The following is a 21,091-nucleotide window of genomic DNA, read 5'->3' on the forward strand; positions in this document are numbered from 1 at the left end:
ATCATTAAAGGCATTGTAACCAAAACATGGCCCCTGACCGATGCTTTGCTTAATTCTGATGCTTCCCGCTCTGCCTCCCTTAACATAATAAAGTTAGTTTTTACCCATAGAATATCTGATTTACATATGGAGTCTGGCTTGTGGAAGATTTCCGGTCTCCCCAAATATACTGCCAACTTTTTTATGTAGGCCAACCACTGAATTTCCATTGTATTATCAAGGTTGATACACTCCTTGAGAATCTTATGGTTTAATGAGAGATTCGGATTCAACCAAATCCTAATCCAAAGCAGAATGGGGGCTATATTGATTAAATCTACTATATAGCCCATCCCCAATTCAAGATGGATAGAATGGGTAGCTGTGGATTGGGGGAGGCCTAAAAGTGTGCGTAGGAATTTATTTTCTTCTATTTGCATGCGGTCTGGCTCAATAAAACCCCATATTGCTGCCCCATATCTTGCTATAGCCAGGGTCTTTGCCCTATAAATTGCCAAGATCGCCTCAAAGGGTTTTCCCCCCAGCCTTTTAGCAAAACCTAGCACTGCCATCGAAGAACTTCTCACAGCATTAGCCTTCAAAGTAACTTGTGGGATCCACGTACCCCTGTCATCGAAGACTACCCCCAAATACGTAAATACCTTTACTCTGGAGATTACTTCCTTTCCACAGAAAAAAGTCTTAACTTTGTTTTTGGAAACACCCAAAGACATGACATGCGATTTGCCGTTGTTTACTACCAGGACCAGGTTTTCCATAAATTTCCCGAAAGCATCCAGCAATCTTTGCAGAGCCAACGGGGTCCTAGCTAGTAATACAGCGTTGTCCGCGTATAGGAGTACCGAAATCGGGGTGCCTCCCATACGAGGAACATCGGGCGTAGCTGTTAACAGGCTTACCTCCAATGAGTTGACATATAACGTGAACAGCATGAGAGCTAAAATACATCCCTGGCGTACCCCTCTGCCAGATTTAAAACTTGATGTACATTTCCCCTCGTTGGTCATCCTGATCGTGGCCTTTAGATCTCTATGTAATTCGGCCAGAAAATACACTAAGGACCGGTCGAGACCCATCTCCAGGAGCATAGTCCACAACTTTGACCTATTGACAAGGTCAAAAGCTGTGGACAGATCCATAAAACCCAGGTAGATAGAGCCCCTGGCCGCCCTCGTGTATTTAGCAATGATCAGGTGGAGGTTCAAGCATTGGTCTTCCGTGCTCCTCCCTGCTCTAAAGCCATATTGGGCGTCGGACAGTATATTATTGTCCGAGGCCCACTTAGTGATCCTTGCTAATATTACCTTTCCCAAGATTTTAATGGAGGAATCTATCAACGATATAGGCCTGTAGCATCTGGGGTCTTCTCTTTGCCTTTTTTAAATACTGGGATTATTATTGATCGAGACCAAGACTTAGGTGTTCCCTTGCTAACCGAGGTATTAAAGACATTGGTCAAGATATTTGCCCAGTACAAGGGATTTGCCTTGTACATATCAGAAGTTACCCCATCAGGGCCTGGTGCCTTTCTCCCTGCAGTTCCCTCTATGGCTTTAGTCACTTCCGCTATATGAAACTTTAAAGGCATAACTGGGGGTTCCAAGGTTGAAGCAACAAAGATATCCAAGTCTAGATGGCTTCCGTATATTTTTTCAAAGTGGTTCAACCAATCCTCCTCAGGTGGTATACAACGTTTACAACAGAAGTTTTACAACGCACTACCATTAGAACGCAGGCATTACCACGCATACCATTACAACGCATTGAGCTGGGGGGCGCTCTAGGATAGGGAATAAGTATAATTGTATATCCAACACCTTCCCTAGTGTCCATGGGGACTGGAGTTGGAATATAAAATTATACTTACCACTATCCAGCACCTCTAAGCGCTATGCGTTGTAACGGTATTCGTTTTAAATACCGCGTTGTAAAGGTATGCGTGGTAACAGTATGCGTTGTCACGTCATACATCCTCCTCAGGTATATTTTCTTCCAATACATTGTTTTGAGAACAAGAGAACAGAGGTGTGTTAATTATGGACCAGAACTTAGCACTATTTTTTAAAGTAGCTATATCCATAAGCTCAGCCCATGCGTTCTGTTTAATTTCGTTTTTCCTTGCTTGTACTGTTTTTGAATATTCTCTTCTTAGCTGTGCAACCCGGGTTTTGTTCCTGGGGCGCTCCTGGAGAGTGCTCCCCTCAAACCCTCTCTGGGATGCAATGCATACTTAAATCTACTTCAAATACTGCAAACCACTTATCTATATCAAGCCCCCACCACATAGCTATGCCCCAGGTCTTCAGGGATATGGACTCTTTTACCTCTTCTATTTACTTCACTGTCACTGCCACCATATTCACTGGGCTCAGATGCCAAGACCTCAAGTCCATCTTGTGCTGACTCCTTTTGTGGGCCAGCAAGGCTTTCTTCTCTCCCGAGGTCACAATTAACCTCATCTCTTCGCCTTTTTGTCTTTAGCAATCAGGGCTGCCTTTTGCTCCTCTGTCACCAAGGTTGCCTTCTCTTCAGCAACCAGAGCTATTATTTTCTCCTTGAGGGCAAGGAAAGACAGCTGCAATTTCAGGGCTGTCCCCACCTGTTGCCCTCAGCTCTGATTGTGTCATGCTGAGAGATGACTTGCTGTTCCCTATGCTGGATACTGCACATCAATAAAAAGGAGCACCGTGGGCTCATCCTCCTCTGAAGCCTTTTCTATGACAATTTTGTTTCCTTCCTCCACCCCTTCCTATTTTCCCTTACCCACTTGCTCCTGTGGGGTGACCTACAGCTTGTTTATTGCCTTCCTTTCTTTGCACATGCTCCTCAGAGCTGCCATGATGAGGCTTTCCAAGCTGCTCTGATCCACTTCCATTCATTCAAAAACTACAAGTGCAAAACGTTCAGGGATGGAGGGAATTTAGGAAAAACCTAAAATAACCAATTAAAAATAGAAAGGGAATTTAAAAATCACAAAGTCGTTATTTAATGTCACTTTAAAAAGGGAGTTTTAATTTTAAATCATTGAGTGGTTCAAGTCCTGGATCCTATTGTGGAATAACAAAGTAGGACATTGCAATATTATTTGGGGTAGATGACTACCCACCTGAAGAAATAATCACACCCATGTCAGGGTAAACCTTCAAAGTCACTAAATTAATCTGAGCTGCTAATCTCCTTGGTAGCTAGTGGACAGAACAGGTAGGCTTAATTTATAGCAATGCATAAAGTATGTATGAAGTGCGAAAACAGGAATAGAGCCCTAATGCAAAATAATACAAATCCTAAACTAAATTATAACAATAGAGTAACAATTAATAAACAAAATGACATTGAAATGACTTAAAACCAATAAGGGGAACAGGATATATGCTTTTTTAAATGTTTTAGTTAGGAATAGCACCAAGAGGATTAAGTGCCAATAATAGCCAATGGGTACTATAGACTGGGAACTAGGTGCATTTTGACACTGACCATGTTCAAAGGGTGAGCAAATGCACTTTACTACTGGTTAGTAAGTGTAAAGTGCACAGAGTTCTACAGATTGAAAAAATATGTAGTTCAGCAAAAGGTGAAACATCTGGGGTGACCATGAAGAAAAGAAGGATTTCCTACAGCTACCCAATTATACGCAGCATTCATTTATCCCAAAAACATGTGACAGTCCTTCTTGGCTCCAGCCCGAACTTTCAAGGCCATCCTGCATATATGGTGGCAATTCTTGGTATGTTTTGGGAAGCCAGCACACATTGGTGCCCAGCCCTTGTATATTGTTCACAGTGGCATAATGGTTGTAATTCCTGCCATGTTGTGGGCATCCATGGCCCAATGGTGGCTCTGGAAGCATGGTGGTAATTAGAGCCACTTTGTGTTCATCCTCTTCTACAACAGTTGCGTTGTGACAATTACTTCTTGCATGTATTTGTGGGGTATGTATTTGATGCATTTAGAAGCAATGCAGAAAAACTTGAAATTATTCAGCATATTCTTGGAGTCATTGCAGGCATTTGAGTCTAGTTCTTTAGGGGAAAACATCAGCATCCCTCCACATTTTTCATGTTCTGGTATTGAGTGTTTTTGTGTGCAGGTAGCTCATAGTACAAGGCCTTCTGACAGTCTATTTAAAAGCACAAAAACCCTATGCATTTAACACAAATATTCATTCAAGCACTGGGCCTCAAGCGATAGAAAGTCTACTGTAAACAGGCCCTGCTCATCATGATTGAATGAGACATTTAAGTCTGGGTGCTAAATAATGGTGTATGGAGTTAGATAACAGAGAGAGAAAACTCAAGGACACATCATGGAGGCAAGAATGACGTGCACCATGCTTAAAGTATCATCATTCATGTATGTACAGCTATATTGTGTACAGGTTGGTGTGAACCAGTGAATACACACTTCCTAGTAGTGTGATCCTTATTTATCTTCCCATTAAGTGAGATAATGCTGGTGCCATGCCTATGTTGTTTACTGAATGCTAGTGCTTACCCTAATCCATTGGCTTACCGCCACTACTAAGAGGTAGGGGCTTTATGATTTCTAACCAAAAAGTGAAATGAAGTAGTATCCAGACTGTGATTGCATTCATTTGCTCACCACATTTGATAAAAGTCTAAAAAGATGCATGTTCTTTTCCACATTGCAGATGGGCAACATATGTCACTGTGCTCAGCAATGCTTGACAGATGCTTACAGACCATTAAAAAAAACAACCTACTACTTACAACCCCCGGTTGTTGATAAAAACTGAAGGTATCAAAGCTAAAGAAGCCTTCTGTCATACGGACATAATATTGCCATCATATGGGTGTGCTTCCATCTCAATATAACTCCAAGAATAGGGAATGAACTGAACATCACCAGGACTGGAAACACTGTCACATTAGTGTTTGCACTCTGCTAATGTCAGAGCCATTAACCCCAGTGTAGTAACATGCTACCATAGCATAAATAACTTTATTTCGATCACAAGGATCATAAAAGTACACAGCACAAGAAAGATAAAATACAAAATATAAATAATTAATTTTAAATAACATAGGCACAGTAAAATATTTTAAAAGCGGGAGTGATAAGAGACAGATAAAACATACAGTGCGTCATTCAATACATTTAAAGCGCTTGATCCACAGTGAATGCCAGTATCTGGAGAGGCCATAGACCATTACTCTGCTCTTCGTGGTCAAGATTCTCAGTGCCTCTAGGTAATGGCCTGGGCCAACCAGCATACAAAGCGGAATTATCAATTTTTCCCTCAAGGATTTATAGTGTGGGCAAAAAAAGAGTAAGTGCACAATGGGTTCTGGACTAACACCGCACACGGGACAGAGATCATCATTAAGAACATTGCAGCACCACTTTATACAAAACAACTTTGTAGGTAAGGTCTTGTAACGAAACAACAAAAAATTATTTACGTGCCAAAGGGGGAACTATTTCATCCATGATGTCCTCAAAGTGGGGGATCTATTTAATGTTTAAAAATTCATTGGTCAACGATCCTCGGAAGTTGCCAAAGCCTTTACTAAAGTGGCCTCCCTGAACATTTTTTGTAGCCTGGCTTTTGACATGGTGGTCAAACTTTCTGGGTTTGACCAAAACACCTCCATTCCCAGCCTCAACAGTAAGCCCCTTAGGGAAGTAAACCAGGGGATCGAAGTTACTTGGGGGAGTTTCAAAAGTCCAACCAGTGCCTCTCGATAGGACGTGAGCCTGTCCACTGTCCACAACCTGTACCAGAACATAAGAAGTTTGTAGTACAATTTGTGGGCCAGCTGTCTATGGGCAAAGTCTAGGTAAAGGGGCATCAGAGGGGTACTAGCGGGAAGATCTACCAAAGATCTAAGAAAGCAAATTTCAATGGTAGACAGACAGTTAGTGTTGCCTGTACCCCAAAGTTCTGCTCCATAAAGGACCCCTCTAAAACCTTAGTGTTATAAATTTCAAGAGCTGGTGCAAATTGTCTGGACAGGACTTTCCTATGAATTCTAGTAATGTGGGTGGTCTGCCGTATTAATTGTAGTTTTGCTTTTTCAATGTGAGCGACCCAATGTGTTGTTGGGGTCAGGTGAATACCTAAATAATCAAAGGTGTCAACTAGCTCCAGTTTGCTACTACCAACTAACACAGGTCTTTTAGAAGGTTTGGCGTTTCTTTTCATTAAAATCATGTATAAGTTTTAGCCTCATTTAACACTAGACCCCGCACGTCACAAAACATAGAAAAATCATTCAAGAGTTGTTGAAGACCCTGCGGGGATTTTGAGATTAAATGGGTGTCGTCAACGAAAAGAAGGGCAGGAACTCTTCTTACGCCGATTTTTGGAGCATCGCACCCATCTCTGTCTGAAAAGTCAACCACCCAATTGATAAAAAGAGTAAAAGTGTGGGGGCCAGCACACATCCCTGTCTCGCTCCGCATTAGACTAGAAAGGTTTCTGTAACTTTGTTGTCCTCCCCCACCTCACCTGTGCTGTGTTGGATAAATGTAGCCTAAATAAAGCATTTAAGAGATTTCTAGGTAAGCCCAACTTGTTTAAAACTCTCCATAGGCTAGCTCGCGGGTCTAGATCAAATGCAAACCGAGATCAACAAAGGCCACGCAAAGTTTCCCTCCTTTAGCTGCCACTTCCTTCCTATAAATGCAAAGGAGGCAAAATACCTGGTCCAGGGTACTAATTTTAGCATGGAAGCCTGCTTGAAAATCACTCAGGATTGGAGACTCTAGGATCCAATCCTGGATCCTTCCTAGGATTTGCTTACAAAAGATTTTCTGTAGAGAGTCGATAAGGCTTATAGGCCTTTAACTTGCCGGCTGTGCTCTGTTCCTCTTTATATAAATAGGGACTATTTCTGCTATTTTCTAGGAGAGGAATAGGGGTAACTGACAAGATTGAATTAGTAAGCAGACTTATGTAGGAACCCCAGAGGGCTATGTCCTCTCTATACAAATCGTTTGGGAATCTATTGGGGCCGGGGGCATGGGCTGCCACACACAAGTAAATTGCTGCCTACGTTTCCTCTATTCATTAGCTTTCTCTGCAACCATGTCACAATTGAATGGGTTTGCTTAGATTGAGCCGCACATCTTAGATTTGTTACGCCAAGTGTAATCGTGACAATAAGTCATTAGGCAATTGCAACTACGGCGAGGGTGCTGAAGGTATATGACACCTACCCACCAAGGTGTCGTTTCCTCCCAAGATCCAAAGGCAAACTTGGGTCACATATGCAAAGATGCAATACCTCAGCACACCCTTCTCATTATTTCTGTAAATAGTAGTCTCAATGTTAATTGACACACTTTTGGCAAACTCAGTGCCCTATATGATATGGTCCAGAAAAACAACTATAGTCTCAGGAAGTAATGATATGATAGTCCAAACAGGTCTCCTTGGATTGAAGTTTGTTTATTTTCATATATCACTGGAAGCAAGCAGCCGACGCGCGTTTCGCCCACAGGGCTTTTTCAAGGCTGCGAACAAAGTATTGATACATGTCCATCAGGCAAACATTCACTTCCATTGATTTACAATAAAAAGTGTACTTCTCCAATTCATGCAGCATCACACATGGTTCCTGTTAGTTAGCTGGGCCATCCCGTGATATGTGCTGGGATGTACACCATTTTATATTTGCAATTCACCCTGGTGCACCTGAACTCCCAGATTACACCCATCTGTGATGGTGGAAACAGGAAATTTACAAAAGGTGATAAAAGATAAGGGGATCAATTATAGAGCCAGGACGATTCGTATAAAAAGTGATGTGTTTAAAAAGTAGTAAAAAAGGACAGTATCGTGCTTGGTATCTATAAAAGTTAAAAGCATATGGAAAAGAAAGCCTCTATCCTGTGCAAAACAATTTTTTTTTTTTTTTTTTTTTTTTTTGTTGCAGCCCCGATATATCTCACCTTGTAGTTTAATTCCTTCTAGTGAAAAAGATACACGAAAATATTTCCAGAGATCAGTATTTATGAATCCAGTCAGTCACACATTAAGAAATAGGTCTGCTTTTTGTCATTTACTCTGAAAATGTAACAAGGCCATCAGTTATTGTCTATAATCTTAAAAGAATGTGGTCCAATGAAACTCAAACTCAGTTCAAACCATGGAAAGTCTCCACACTCATTGGAACAAATAAATAAATATATTTCATCATCACATAATCCTGACTGAAACATACGTTGGTATTCACATAGTACCCCTATTTTTGGAAACGAAAATCACTAATAATCATGCTAAAATAGCATAACGAAGTCTTACCTATGTTAAAATATGTCCAATAGGAGGGAATATATTCATTTCCTTTCCGAATGTTAGAGCCAAAATCCCAATATATATGGCATCCAATCCCCAGGTATGGGTGTAATTCCTTGAATCTTGATAAATCCAAGAAAAAAATCTGTATCGATAATTAAAGTTTATGTGTTAGAAAAAAACCCAGGAAACAAAGAATGTCGCAAAGTTGCTTGTGCGAGTAGTATAAATGGATTCTTTACTATGAGCGATCCATGTATCAAGAGGGAGGCGTGGGTCCTTCATATGAAAGCTGTTTTATCAGCATAGACATATTGCACCAAACAAAAGCGTGCTCTTAAGCGCGTTATGAGGTTAAGCATATGGGTCTCTAATTAGTTAAAGAAGAGTTCCGGACCCTCCTTAAAGTAAGGAATTATATGGCATGCCTAGTTCCCCCACCGAACTTTCCTCCCCGATTCAAACAGGGTTCAGACGGCAAACTGAGCCTTCGACAAGTCATACACCCATAAGTTAAGTATGCCGACAGTCTCCTCTTACCTCTTAGATAGCAGCGGGAGCAGTGTAACGCGCCCAGGTACATCCAATACAAACACGCGTTGCCGGTTCCTGGCCCCAGTTTAAATACGTATTGTTGATGCGTCCCAAGTAGCATGGACACAGACGAGGGACTTCTTTACTGAAGTTAGGCGAGCGATCCCATGAGAATGGGCGCCATTGTTAAACGTGCATCCTGGATAGCGAAATACGTGATAATACTAAAGAGATTGAATGAATATCAAAATAAAAGATATTCAGTGAAAGATAGCAGAAAGTAATAGTTGGCAGTGCCCTCCCGTTTATTAACTGAGGAAAAACACCACTGACTTCATTGGCTCAAGTGACGAGGAAAAGCATTTCCCTCAATATTCACTCCTATTGTGGTACCGAATTTAGCAGGAAATGGGTTATCACTCTTCATTCTCACCACTGTCTTCTAAAATTAATGGGATTTCGTTCCACCAGCACAGAGGACGAATACTGGGATTCCATGTTTACCACTACAATCTATTTCTTTGTAAAAAGAGTCTTTTTTGTCATTTCACAAAACTCAAAAGAGAGAAAAAAACAGAAATATAGTGCATGTCATATTCAGTGATCTTCCCGACCTAGTTAACATTGTTTCAAGTATAAAATTATCTAAACCATGTAAGTCTTTTCCTTTATCTGCATACATGTCATATCTGCTTATAGGTGAACTATGACTGTTATACATCCAGAGTGTATTACTTTCTATTTCACTACATTCTTATTCAGCACTAATATATGTTCTTAGGTCTCAGACATTCTTTTTCAATGTATTCGAATCTCATAGTTTTCATTATTTACAAGAATTCATGTAAATCCTTTACAATATTTACCCCACATTCCACTGCTCGTAGTTTGATGATCCATAAGCTCTCTTTCTTCCGTAGGCATGCCAATTTGTCCCCACCTCTTGGTCCTAAATTGACGCTCTCAATTCCATGAAAGGCCACCTTGTGTAAATCATTTGAGCTGTGTGTTTTGTTAAAGTGTACTGCAAAAGGATATACAGTGTTGTTATTTCTGATAGCACGAATGTGTTCTTGAATTCGTTCCTTAAGGGGTCTGATAGTACTCCCTATGTATATTTTGCCACATAGACAAATCAAACAGTACACCACGTATTGTGTGTTGCAGTTTATGAAACTGTTAATGGTGTACGTTTTGGCTGTATTGTATTTGAATTGACTTTTCCTATGTAATCCAAAACAACAGATGTTGCATTTTCCACAGCAAAAGAAGCCTTTCTGTGAGCAACGTGGCCAACCCTCATTACCACTGGGGGGTATGTAACTGGGGCATAGATATTGTCTCAAGGTTCTACCTCTTGCATGGGTAATGACAGGATTATTCCCTATCATCGGTTTGATGTCAATGTCGTGTGTGAGAAGGTGCCAGTGTTTCTTTAAAATTTTGTATACATCAGTGCTGGCACTTGAGAAAGGTGTAACAAAGTTGATGTTTCTGAAGGTCTTCTTGTCTTTCTTGCCTTTCTTATTGATCAGAAGGGAAGACCGCTTAATTTGTTTCACTTTGTTTCTAGCCTGTGTGATAATGGCTAGTGGGTAACCTCTTTGAATGAATCTATGTTCAACATTATCCAGCTCCTCTTTCAAAACAGATTCCACACTACAGTTCCGCTTGATTCGAAGCATCTCACCAAATGGGATTGCATTAATCTGAGATTTGGGGTGTGCACTCCTTCCATGCAGTATGGCATTGCATGCAGTTTCTTTTCTGTACGGAGTGGTGACCAATTTATCAATGTCCACACCTATTGTTATGTCTAGAAAGTTGATTTGTTTTGTACTACATTCCATTGTAAATGATAGGTTGAACTCATTTTTATTTAGGAATTCATGAAAAGTGTCCAAATCTGGCTTGGATCCTGCCCAAAACAAAAGAACATCGTCAATGTAACGTCCAAAATAGAGAATGTGTTGTAAGAGATGACCTGGGCAGTTCTGCCAGATATGCATTAGTTCGAAAAATCCCATATACAAATTAGCATATGAGGGAGAAAATTTTGCCCCCATCGCCACACCCCTCTTTTGGCGAAACCATTTTCCATTGTGTAAAAAAACATTGTTGTCAAGGACCAGGTTGATAAGGTCCAATATCATTAGTGTGTGTTCATAGCACTCAATTGGACGACAGTCCATAAAATGTTCTACTGCTTTGAGACCCATTATTCCCGGTATACAAGTGTACAATGAACACACGTCCATTGTAACTAGGAAATGCCCCTCAATCCATTCCACATCTGAGATTTTACTGAGCACATCCCGAGTATCCTTGATGTAAGACGGAAGATTTGTTACGTGGGGTTGTAAATACATGTCAATGTATTCAGATATTTTCTCAGTTGGAGAATTAATACCGGAAATGATGGGTCTCCCTGGTGGGAATCTGCCTTGCTTATGTACCTTGGGGAGTATGTAAATGCAAGGGTTCGTTGGCGTGTCATTCAAAAGGTACTTAAATTCTGTTTCTGAGATTAGACCTTTGCTTTTCCAATGTTTCAGATGGGTTTCAATAAGGGTTGCAGTAGATCTGATTGGATTGCCCGGCAATGGCGTATAAGTAGTCTCATCAGTTAACTGTCTGTTTATCTCACCCATATAATCAGTCTTGTTCATTACTACAATGTTTCCTCCCTTGTCAGCCTCTCGGATGACAAGGGAGGTGTTGCCAACTAGATTTTTCAGGGCAGCCTGTTCTTCCCGAGAAAGATTATATTTCTCTTTGTGGTGTGCGAGTTTAAATTTGTCCTCTAGTTTGTATAGGTCCTCATAGACCAATTCTTGAAATATGTCTATGCAATTATTGCTGGGTAGGTGTGGTGTAAATCTGGATCTGGGTCTAAGACCACTGTCTGAACCATCATACGTGTCCAGATTGAGTTCTGCTGCCAAGCTCTCTAATGACATGGAAGTATCTTGATCACCCATAGTCAATAATAAGTGTGTAGCTTTGATATCTTTAATGGTCTGGGTTTGTCCTGATGGGTCAATTACAGATATTTGAGGTACAGATTGTGTTTGATCTTTAAAAAATTTCTGTAGCTTCAATTTCCTAGTGAATTTGAAGCAACTTACATGTAATGATGTGAAATTGGGATATACAAATGGACAAAATCCAAGACCTCTGCTCAAAAGATTTATTTCATTTTCGGACAAATCATAATCAGACAAATTAATCACATTCACACTGTCTATCTTTTTATCGACAGAAGTACATTTCACGGTTGTTTATTGCGTGTTGTTGATCTGGTTGTCATCCCTGCCCTTGGGTTTACATTTCTGTCTACATTTCCCCCTCCTTGTTTTCTTGTGACTCGATCTTGTTGTTGAGCTTGCTTGTTCCCTTTGCGGAATCTTTGAAGCTCTAAAAAAAAGGGGTCATTGCTGGTACTAGGTGTTGGTTCAGACAAACTAGCTGATTCTACACTGGTGAAACTACTGACACTTGAGGCTGCCGATAAACTTGGAGTATCAGTCGTAGCTGATCTAGCATCATTATTCACAGGGCCTGATGTTCTGATATTATCGAACTTTTTCGCAAAGGTATAAACTCTTCCATTTTGATAGTCCCTTTCATCTCGTCTTATTTTCTGCAATTTTTTCTCTTTCAAGTATAATTGATGTTTTTGTATCTCCTCTTTGAGTACGACCAAGTTCTTTTGTACTACCTCTGGAAGGTTCATGTCATCTATCTCCTTCTCTAACACAGCAATTTCTGCTAGAAGTTTTTCTCTTTTTAATTCAGCATCTCTAATTAGGATATCTATCATACCCGCAGAGGAGTTGGAGAGTAGCTTCTCCCATTCTTTAAGGTGCCCCCTATCTAGATCCTCAAATGATGGAAAAATCAGAATCCTTAATCCTCTCGGCACCTGTCCTTTTGCTATGTATTTTCGAAGTACACTTGCATCCCACCATCTGGAGAGCTCCTGTTTCTTCAGCCTCTCCAGACGTAGTAATTTTTGCTTCATTCCTTCATTACTACTTGTCCTGACATTGTCCATATTGGATGTTGGATTAGTATTAAATAGGTCATCCATAAGGGCATTTCTATTATCATCAAAGGAGGCCATAATCAGAAATTAATTCCCTTAAGTAAATGAAATAACCTCCCAAGTCCTTACCGTAATTCCAATGTACAAGAATTGATAGTATACAGTACAGGGGGTTAAGTCACACTGAAATTGGATATATAATGCAGAATAGATATATCATCTGAACAAACAATCTCCACAATACTTTCGTATTTACTCGTTGTTACCATACATATTTATACCTGTAATGGCGAAGAATAGAGTGCAGGTTCAGCAAAAATTAACAATTATGTCACAATTGAATGGGTTTGCTTAGATTGAGCCGCACATCTTAGATTTGTTACGCCAAGTGTAATCGTGACAATAAGTCATTAGGCAATTGCAACTACGGCGAGGGTGCTGAAGGTATATGACACCTACCCACCAAGGTGTCGTTTCCTCCCAAGATCCAAAGGCAAACTTGGGTCACATATGCAAAGATACAATACCTCAGCACACCCTTCTCATTATTTCTGTAAATAGTAGTCTCAATGTTAATTGACACACTTTTGGCAAACTCAGTGCCCTATATGATATGGTCCAGAAAAACAACTATAGTCTCAGGAAGTAATGATATGATAGTCCAAACAGGTCTCCTTGGATTGAAGTTTGTTTATTTTCATATATCACTGGAAGCAAGCAGCCGACGCGCGTTTCGCCCACAGGGCTTTTTCAAGGCTGCGAACAAAGTATTGATACATGTCCATCAGGCAAACATTCACTTCCATTGATTTACAATAAAAAGTGTACTTCTCCAATTCATGCAGCATCACACATGGTTCCTGTTAGTTAGCTGGGCCATCCCGTGATATGTGCTGGGATGTACACCATTTTATATTTGCAATTCACCCTGGTGCACCTGAACTCCCAGATTACACCCATCTGTGATGGTGGAAACAGGAAATTTACAAAAGGTGATAAAAGATAAGGGGATCAATTATAGAGCCAGGACGATTCGTATAAAAAGTGATGTGTTTAAAAAGTAGTAAAAAAGGACAGTATCGTGCTTGGTATCTATAAAAGTTAAAAGCATATGGAAAAGAAAGCCTCTATCCTGTGCAAAACAATTTTTTTTTTTTTTGTTTTGTTTTTTGCAGCCCCGATATATCTCACCTTGTAGTTTAATTCCTTCTAGTGAAAAAGATCCACGAAAATATTTCCAGAGATCAGTATTTATGAATCCAGTCAGTCACACATTAAGAAATAGGTCTGCTTTTTGTCATTTACTCTGAAAATGTAACAAGGCCATCAGTTATTGTCTATAATCTTAAAAGAATGTGGTCCAATGAAACTCAAACTCAGTTCAAACCATGGAGAGTCTCCACACTCATTGGAACAAATAAATAAATATGTTTCATCATCACATAATCCTGACTGAAACATACGTTGGTATTCACATAGTACCCCTATTTTTGGAAACGAAAATCACTAATAATCATGCTAAAATAGCATAACGAAGTCTTACCTATGTTAAAATATGTCCAATAGGAGGGAATATATTCATTTCCTTTCCGAATGTTAGAGCCAAAATCCCAATATATATGGCATCCAATCCCCAGGTATGGGTGTAATTCCTTGAATCTTGATAAATCCAAGAAAAAAATCTGTATCGATAATTAAAGTTTATGTGTTAGAAAAAAAACCAGGAAACAAAGAATGTCGCAAAGTTGCTTGTGCGAGTAGTATAAATGGATTCTTTACTATGAGCGATCCATGTATCAAGAGGGAGGCGTGGGTCCTTCTTATGAAAGCTGTTTTATCAGCATAGACATATTGCACCAAACGAAAGCGTGCTCTTAAGCGCGTTATGAGGTTAAGCATATGGGTCTCTAATTAGTTTAACAATTAGAGACGTTTAACAAGTTTAACAATGGCGCCCATTCTCATGGGATCGCTCGCCTAACTTCAGTAAAGAAGTCCCTCGTCTGTGTCCATGCTACTTGGGACACATCAACAATACGTATTTAAACTGGGGCCAGGAACCGGCAACGCGTGTTTGTATTGGATGTACCTGGGCGCGTTACACTGCTCCCGCTGCTATCTAAGAGGTAAGAGGAGACTGTCGGCATACTTAACTTATGGGTGTATGACTTGTCGAAGGCTCAGTTTGCCGTCTGAACCCTGTTTGAATCGGGGAGGAAAGTTCGGTGGGGGAACTAGGCATGCCATATAATTCCTTACTTTAAGGAGGGTCCGGAACTCTTCTTTAACTAATTAGAGACCCATATGCTTAACCTCATAACGCGCTTAAGAGCACGCTTTCGTTTGGTGCAATATGTCTATGCTGATAAAACAGCTTTCATAAGAAGGACCCACGCCTCCCTCTTGATACATGGATCGCTCATAGTAAAGAATCCATTTATACTACTCGCACAAGCAACTTTGCGACATTCTTTGTTTCCTGGGTTTTTTTCTAACACATAAACTTTAATTATCGATACAGATTTTTTTCTTGGATTTATCAAGATTCAAGGAATTACACCCATACCTGGGGATTGGATGCCATATATATTGGGATTTTGGCTCTAACATTCGGAAAGGAAATGAATATATTCCCTCCTATTGGACATATTTTAACATAGGTAAGACTTCGTTATGCTATTTTAGCATGATTATTAGTGATTTTCGTTTCCAAAAATAGGGGTACTATGTGAATACCAACGTATGTTTCAGTCAGGATTATGTGATGATGAAACATATTTATTTATTTGTTCCAATGAGTGTGGAGACTCTCCATGGTTTGAACTGAGTTTGAGTTTCATTGGACCACATTCTTTTAAGATTATAGACAATAACTGATGGCCTTGTTACATTTTCAGAGTAAATGACAAAAAGCAGACCTATTTCTTAATGTGTGACTGACTGGATTCATAAATACTGATCTCTGGAAATATTTTCGTGGATCTTTTTCACTAGAAGGAATTAAACTACAAGGTGAGATATATCGGGGCTGCAAAAAAAAAAAAAAAAAAAAAAAAAAAAAATTGTTTTGCACAGGATAGAGGCTTTCTTTTCCATATGCTTTTAACTTTTATAGATACCAAGCACGATACTGTCCTTTTTTACTACTTTTTAAACACATCACTTTTTATACGACTCGTCCTGGCTCTATAATTGATCCCCTTATCTTTTATCACCTTTTGTAAATTTCCTGTTTCCACCATCACAGATGGGTGTAATCTGGGAGTTCAGGTGCACCAGGGTGAATTGCAAATATAAAATGGTGTACATCCCAGCACATATCACGGGATGGCCCAGCTAACTAACAGGAACCATGTGTGATGCTGCATGAATTGGAGAAGTACACTTTTTATTGTAAATCAATGGAAGTGAATGTTTGCCTGATGGACATGTATCAATACTTTGTTCGCAGCCTTGAAAAAGCCCTGTGGGCGAAACGCGCGTCGGCTGCTTGCTTCCAGTGATATATGAAAATAAACAAACTTCAATCCAAGGAGACCTGTTTGGACTATCATATCATTACTTCCTGAGACTATAGTTGTTTTTCTGGACCATATCATATAGGGCACTGAGTTTGCCAAAAGTGTGTCAATTAACATTGAGACTACTATTTACAGAAATAATGAGAAGGGTGTGCTGAGGTATTGTATCTTTGCATATGTGACCCAAGTTTGCCTTTGGATCTTGGGAGGAAACGACACCTTGGTGGGTAGGTGTCATATACCTTCAGCACCCTCGCCGTAGTTGCAATTGCCTAATGACTTATTGTCACGATTACACTTGGCGTAACAAATCTAAGATGTGCGGCTCAATCTAAGCAAACCCATTCAATTGTGACATAATTGTTAATTTTTGCTGAACCTGCACTCTATTCTTCGCCATTACAGGTATAAATATGTATGGTAACAACGAGTAAATACGAAAGTATTGTGGAGATTGTTTGTTCATTTTTTTTTTTTTTTTAAATGTTTTTATTGAAGTTTTTCATCTTTTTCCCCCCCCCCTGAAATATGGACAGGGCACAATAACAGTCAGTGCAGCGCAAAATCATATATACATTTGGGAATTATACAAATCGTAGATAACAAACATAATATTAAATCATACATAGTTTCTCCAAAGCAAATCATGTATACCAGGAATATATAACTTCTATACACTATATTCTCCATTTCCTCCCCCCCCCCCCCAGTAAGACCACAATCAATAATCGGGACCTTGTTTCCAACGAACAAGAGGCTCCCATATTTGCAGACCCATCTTTTTACCGTTTCTCCCCCTCCTCGCATAAATAGCTGATTCTATCTTTTGGGTAGATAGTAACTTCCCCAACCATTGATGGTATGTAGGCGGGTTAGGATCCAACCATGCCGAAGCGATTAATAGTCTGAGAGTCGCCATTGCTACAAATATAAACTTTTTGTTATCCACATGCATCTCTAGGCTGACTCCTAATAACATTAGGTCCGATTTTAATTCTATTGTATTTGCTAATACATTCTGTAAAAATTGCTCAATATCATGTTTTATATTATTTAAATGTGGGCAAAGTGAAAAAATATGTATTAGGTCCGCCCCCGGACTACCACATCTAAAGCAAGTTGTTCCCGAAATACCCCCCCATTGAGCAATTTTCCCAGGTGTATAATACAGATGAAATAGGGTCTTATAGTGTTGAGCCTGTAGTGATGAGGAGCACAACAATTTTCTTCCCATCTCTAAAGAATCTGAAAAAATATCACTATGTATATCCAAATCTGCAGACCACCTATTAATCCATTTCTCCATATCATCTTTCTTTAGTATAGTCATCTCCGAATAGAATCTCTTTATGGTACAATCTGAGCCTATTTCTGTAATATCCAGCATTGTATTTCTTTCAAAGCCCAGAGGCCCTCCTTTCCTATTTATCAAACAGCTCCTTATTTGAAGGTATTTAAAAAAATGTGTTGTATCTAAAATATATCGAGCCTGTAGCTCAACAAATTGTACAATACCTTGGGGTCCGTAAATATCTCCAATCTTTCTTATCCCCCGCCTCTCCCAATCTTGAAATACAGCTCCCGAAAAGACCATACTAGGAAGTGAGGGGTTATCTTTAAACCTAGTGTAGAAATTATATTTCCCGATACCTATCCTTTTTGATATTCCCTTCCAAACATTATTCGCTGCCATTAGGGTCTTAAATCGCGTTCTTTTATAATAACTCTCCTCAGTGAATCTCAAAAATATATTTTCCGCATTTTTACCAAGAACTAAACCATAAATTGCAAGTGAACCTACATTGTCCCAGTCGTCTATATCCGCCCCCCCTACCAATCCCAACATGTTTTGAAATGCAGCGGCCCAATAATACACTTTTAAATCTGGTAAAGACCAGCCCCCACGCTCCCGCGGTAAAGACATATATCTCAATGCCCTACGTGTTTTTCCTTTAGCCCAAACAAAGCGATTGATCATTTGTTCACATATTTTAAACCACTTGTTTTCAAATAGCAGTGGGATAGCCCTAAATATATATAAAAATTTTGGCAAGATCATCATTTTGATGAGATTGACCCGGCCAACTAGGGATAAGTGTAAATTTTCATATCGGTCCAGGTCCTTCTTTGTTTTACTTATTATTGGAGCAATGTTATTTTCTACTAAGTTATTTAAATCAGCTGATATTTTAATTCCAAGATAAGTCCCCGCCTGAACCACACGATTATCATCGCACATAGTCACTGAGTTTTTGATAATCTGGGTCTTGGAGGCATTTAAAGCGTACCCGGATATCTTTCCAAAACTACGGGCCTCTTCTTCTATATAAATAGTTGCCTCTGTGGGGTTTGGTGTTATCACCGCCACATCATCAGCATAAGCCAATATCTTACATGGGCCTAACAACGTTGGCAGTGGGATTATCTCTGGACAAAGCTCTAATTTACGGATCAATGGATCCATATACATAGCGAACAATAATGGGGAACATGGGCACCCCTGCCGTGTGCCCCTTTTAATTAAGAATTGTCCTGTGGTGTCTCCATTAACTCTTAGAGCCGCGGCTGGTTCTTTATATAAAGTTTGTAATGCTTTTATAAACCCACCCCTTATTCCGGCTCTAACCAAAGTGTGCCACAAATAGTCCCACGAGACCCGGTCAAACGCTTTTTCAGCGTCAAGCAGCATTACTGCCATCGGGTCTCCTGTGATTTCGGTGGAGTCTAATAGTGTTATTACTTTCCTGGTATGGTGGGTCGTTCCTCTACCAGGAATGAAACCATGTTGGGTATAAGAAACTAAAGAGCTTATCACTTCTGCAAATCTCATTGCCAACATTTTTGAATAAATTTTAGTATCATTATTCATTAATGTAATAGGGCGGTAGGAGCCAGGCTCATCATCCGGCTTACCCTTTTTAAGAATCAGGACAATATCTGCACCCCCCCACGACATTGGTATAGACTGTCCAAGTTGTGCGGATTGAACCACTCTAGTTAACTCTTGAGAGAGCACTCCCCAGAAAGTTTTATAAAATTCTAGAGGTATCTGGTCGGGACCAGCTGCCTTACCTGAAGGGAGTTTACCCATGGCTTCCTTAACCTCTTCCATGTCTAGCTGAGTTTCTAACCTATCTGCTTCTTCATCCGAAACCCTCTCAGCTGGTATATTCTCTAAGTAATCGCTAATCTCTTCACTACTGCTAGGGTGTTGATGATCATAAAGGGTCTGGTAAAATTTCCTAAATACTTCCCTTATCTCTTCAGGGCCAGTTTGTATATTACCGTTTTCGTCTCTAATTTGCTTAACCGTCCCTGCTGCCGCTATCTGCCTAGTGCGCATAGCCAACACGTGCCCAACTTTTTCGTTATATTCATAACACTTCTCCCTACGGATTGTATAATGTATTGCCGCTTTTTTTGCCAATTCCCCTTCTGCCTCGCATTTAACTTTTACTAGGTCTATCAGGTATTGTTCGACCGGCTCCCCTCTAATAAGACAGTTATTAAGTTGTTCTTCTGCTTCTGAGACGGCTCTCTCTAACTCTCTTTGCAGTGCCCCTTCCTTTTTACGTTTATGAATACTATAACTACATGTTTCTCCACGGACACCTGCCTTGAAAGCATCCCATATGACTCCCACCGAAGCAGATCCTTTATTATATTCAAAAAACTCGGTAATCCATTTCGTCATATGTAGTACGTAATCCTCTTCTAAGAGAAGTCTTCTTTCAAAAGTCCAGACCCGATTAGGTCTTTTACCTCCTTCTAATTTTAATTCCAAAATTAACGGATTATGATCACTTAAAATTCTTGGCAGCCTTTCAATCTTGACCCTTGACATTAAGCTGTTAGAAATCATAAAATAGTCGAGCCTAACGCAAACTTGATGTGGTGCAGAGTAGTAAGTGTATCCTTTCTGTTGTGATCTAATTGTACCCCAAACATCATTCAAATTGTTGTTACACAGGAGATCAACCAGTGCCTTATGGACTCTTTTCTTACGGCCTTTATAACATCTATTATAACCAGTTCCTAACCCGTCAGCCCCATTAATATTCAAATCTCCTCCTAAAATAACCTGTGGGGGCCACGCAGCTAGTTCAGAGTCTAAAAACTGTAATACCTCCGGATCATCCTGCGTGGATCCATATACTGACACCATAGTTGTCCAGGTCCCATCTATCTCTATCTCTGCCATAGCCCATCTTCCCCATTTGTCCTCTAATTTTCTCCCTATTATCAAATTCTTCCTCCTTGAGAGAATGGCAACACCTCTATTTTTGGCACCTTGTTTAGAGCTAGCTATGAGCTGATAGCCCAACTGATTCAAACAAAACTCCTGAGTATTCATTATGTGCGTCTCTTGCAGGAAAATAAAATCCACATTCATCTGGCGTAGACGAACACCTATCTTGTACCTCTTTTGGATATCATTTAAGCCGCTCACATTCCACGTTACAAACCTAAGTGTCATTACTGAATTGCCGGGAACCAATAACTGCTTGTTCACTTGTCATAATTTTAACAGACTTCGACTTTCGTGCTACTGATACCTGTAATGCCTGAATATAGATTTCGCTACTCCCTCCCTTAACACTCTGCCACTGAGTCCTTTTTTCCTTCATGTGCCCACCACGACCCCTACACATTTCATTGCCTTTGTGCCCTGTCCCTGTCCCTAAGGTTTCCCTCCCCCCCCCCAGAGAGCCCACCCTGAGGATCCCT

This window comes from Lissotriton vulgaris, chromosome 4_1 (genome assembly GCF_964263255.1).
Source record: "Lissotriton vulgaris chromosome 4_1, aLisVul1.2, whole genome shotgun sequence".
NCBI lineage: Eukaryota > Metazoa > Chordata > Amphibia > Caudata > Salamandridae > Lissotriton > Lissotriton vulgaris.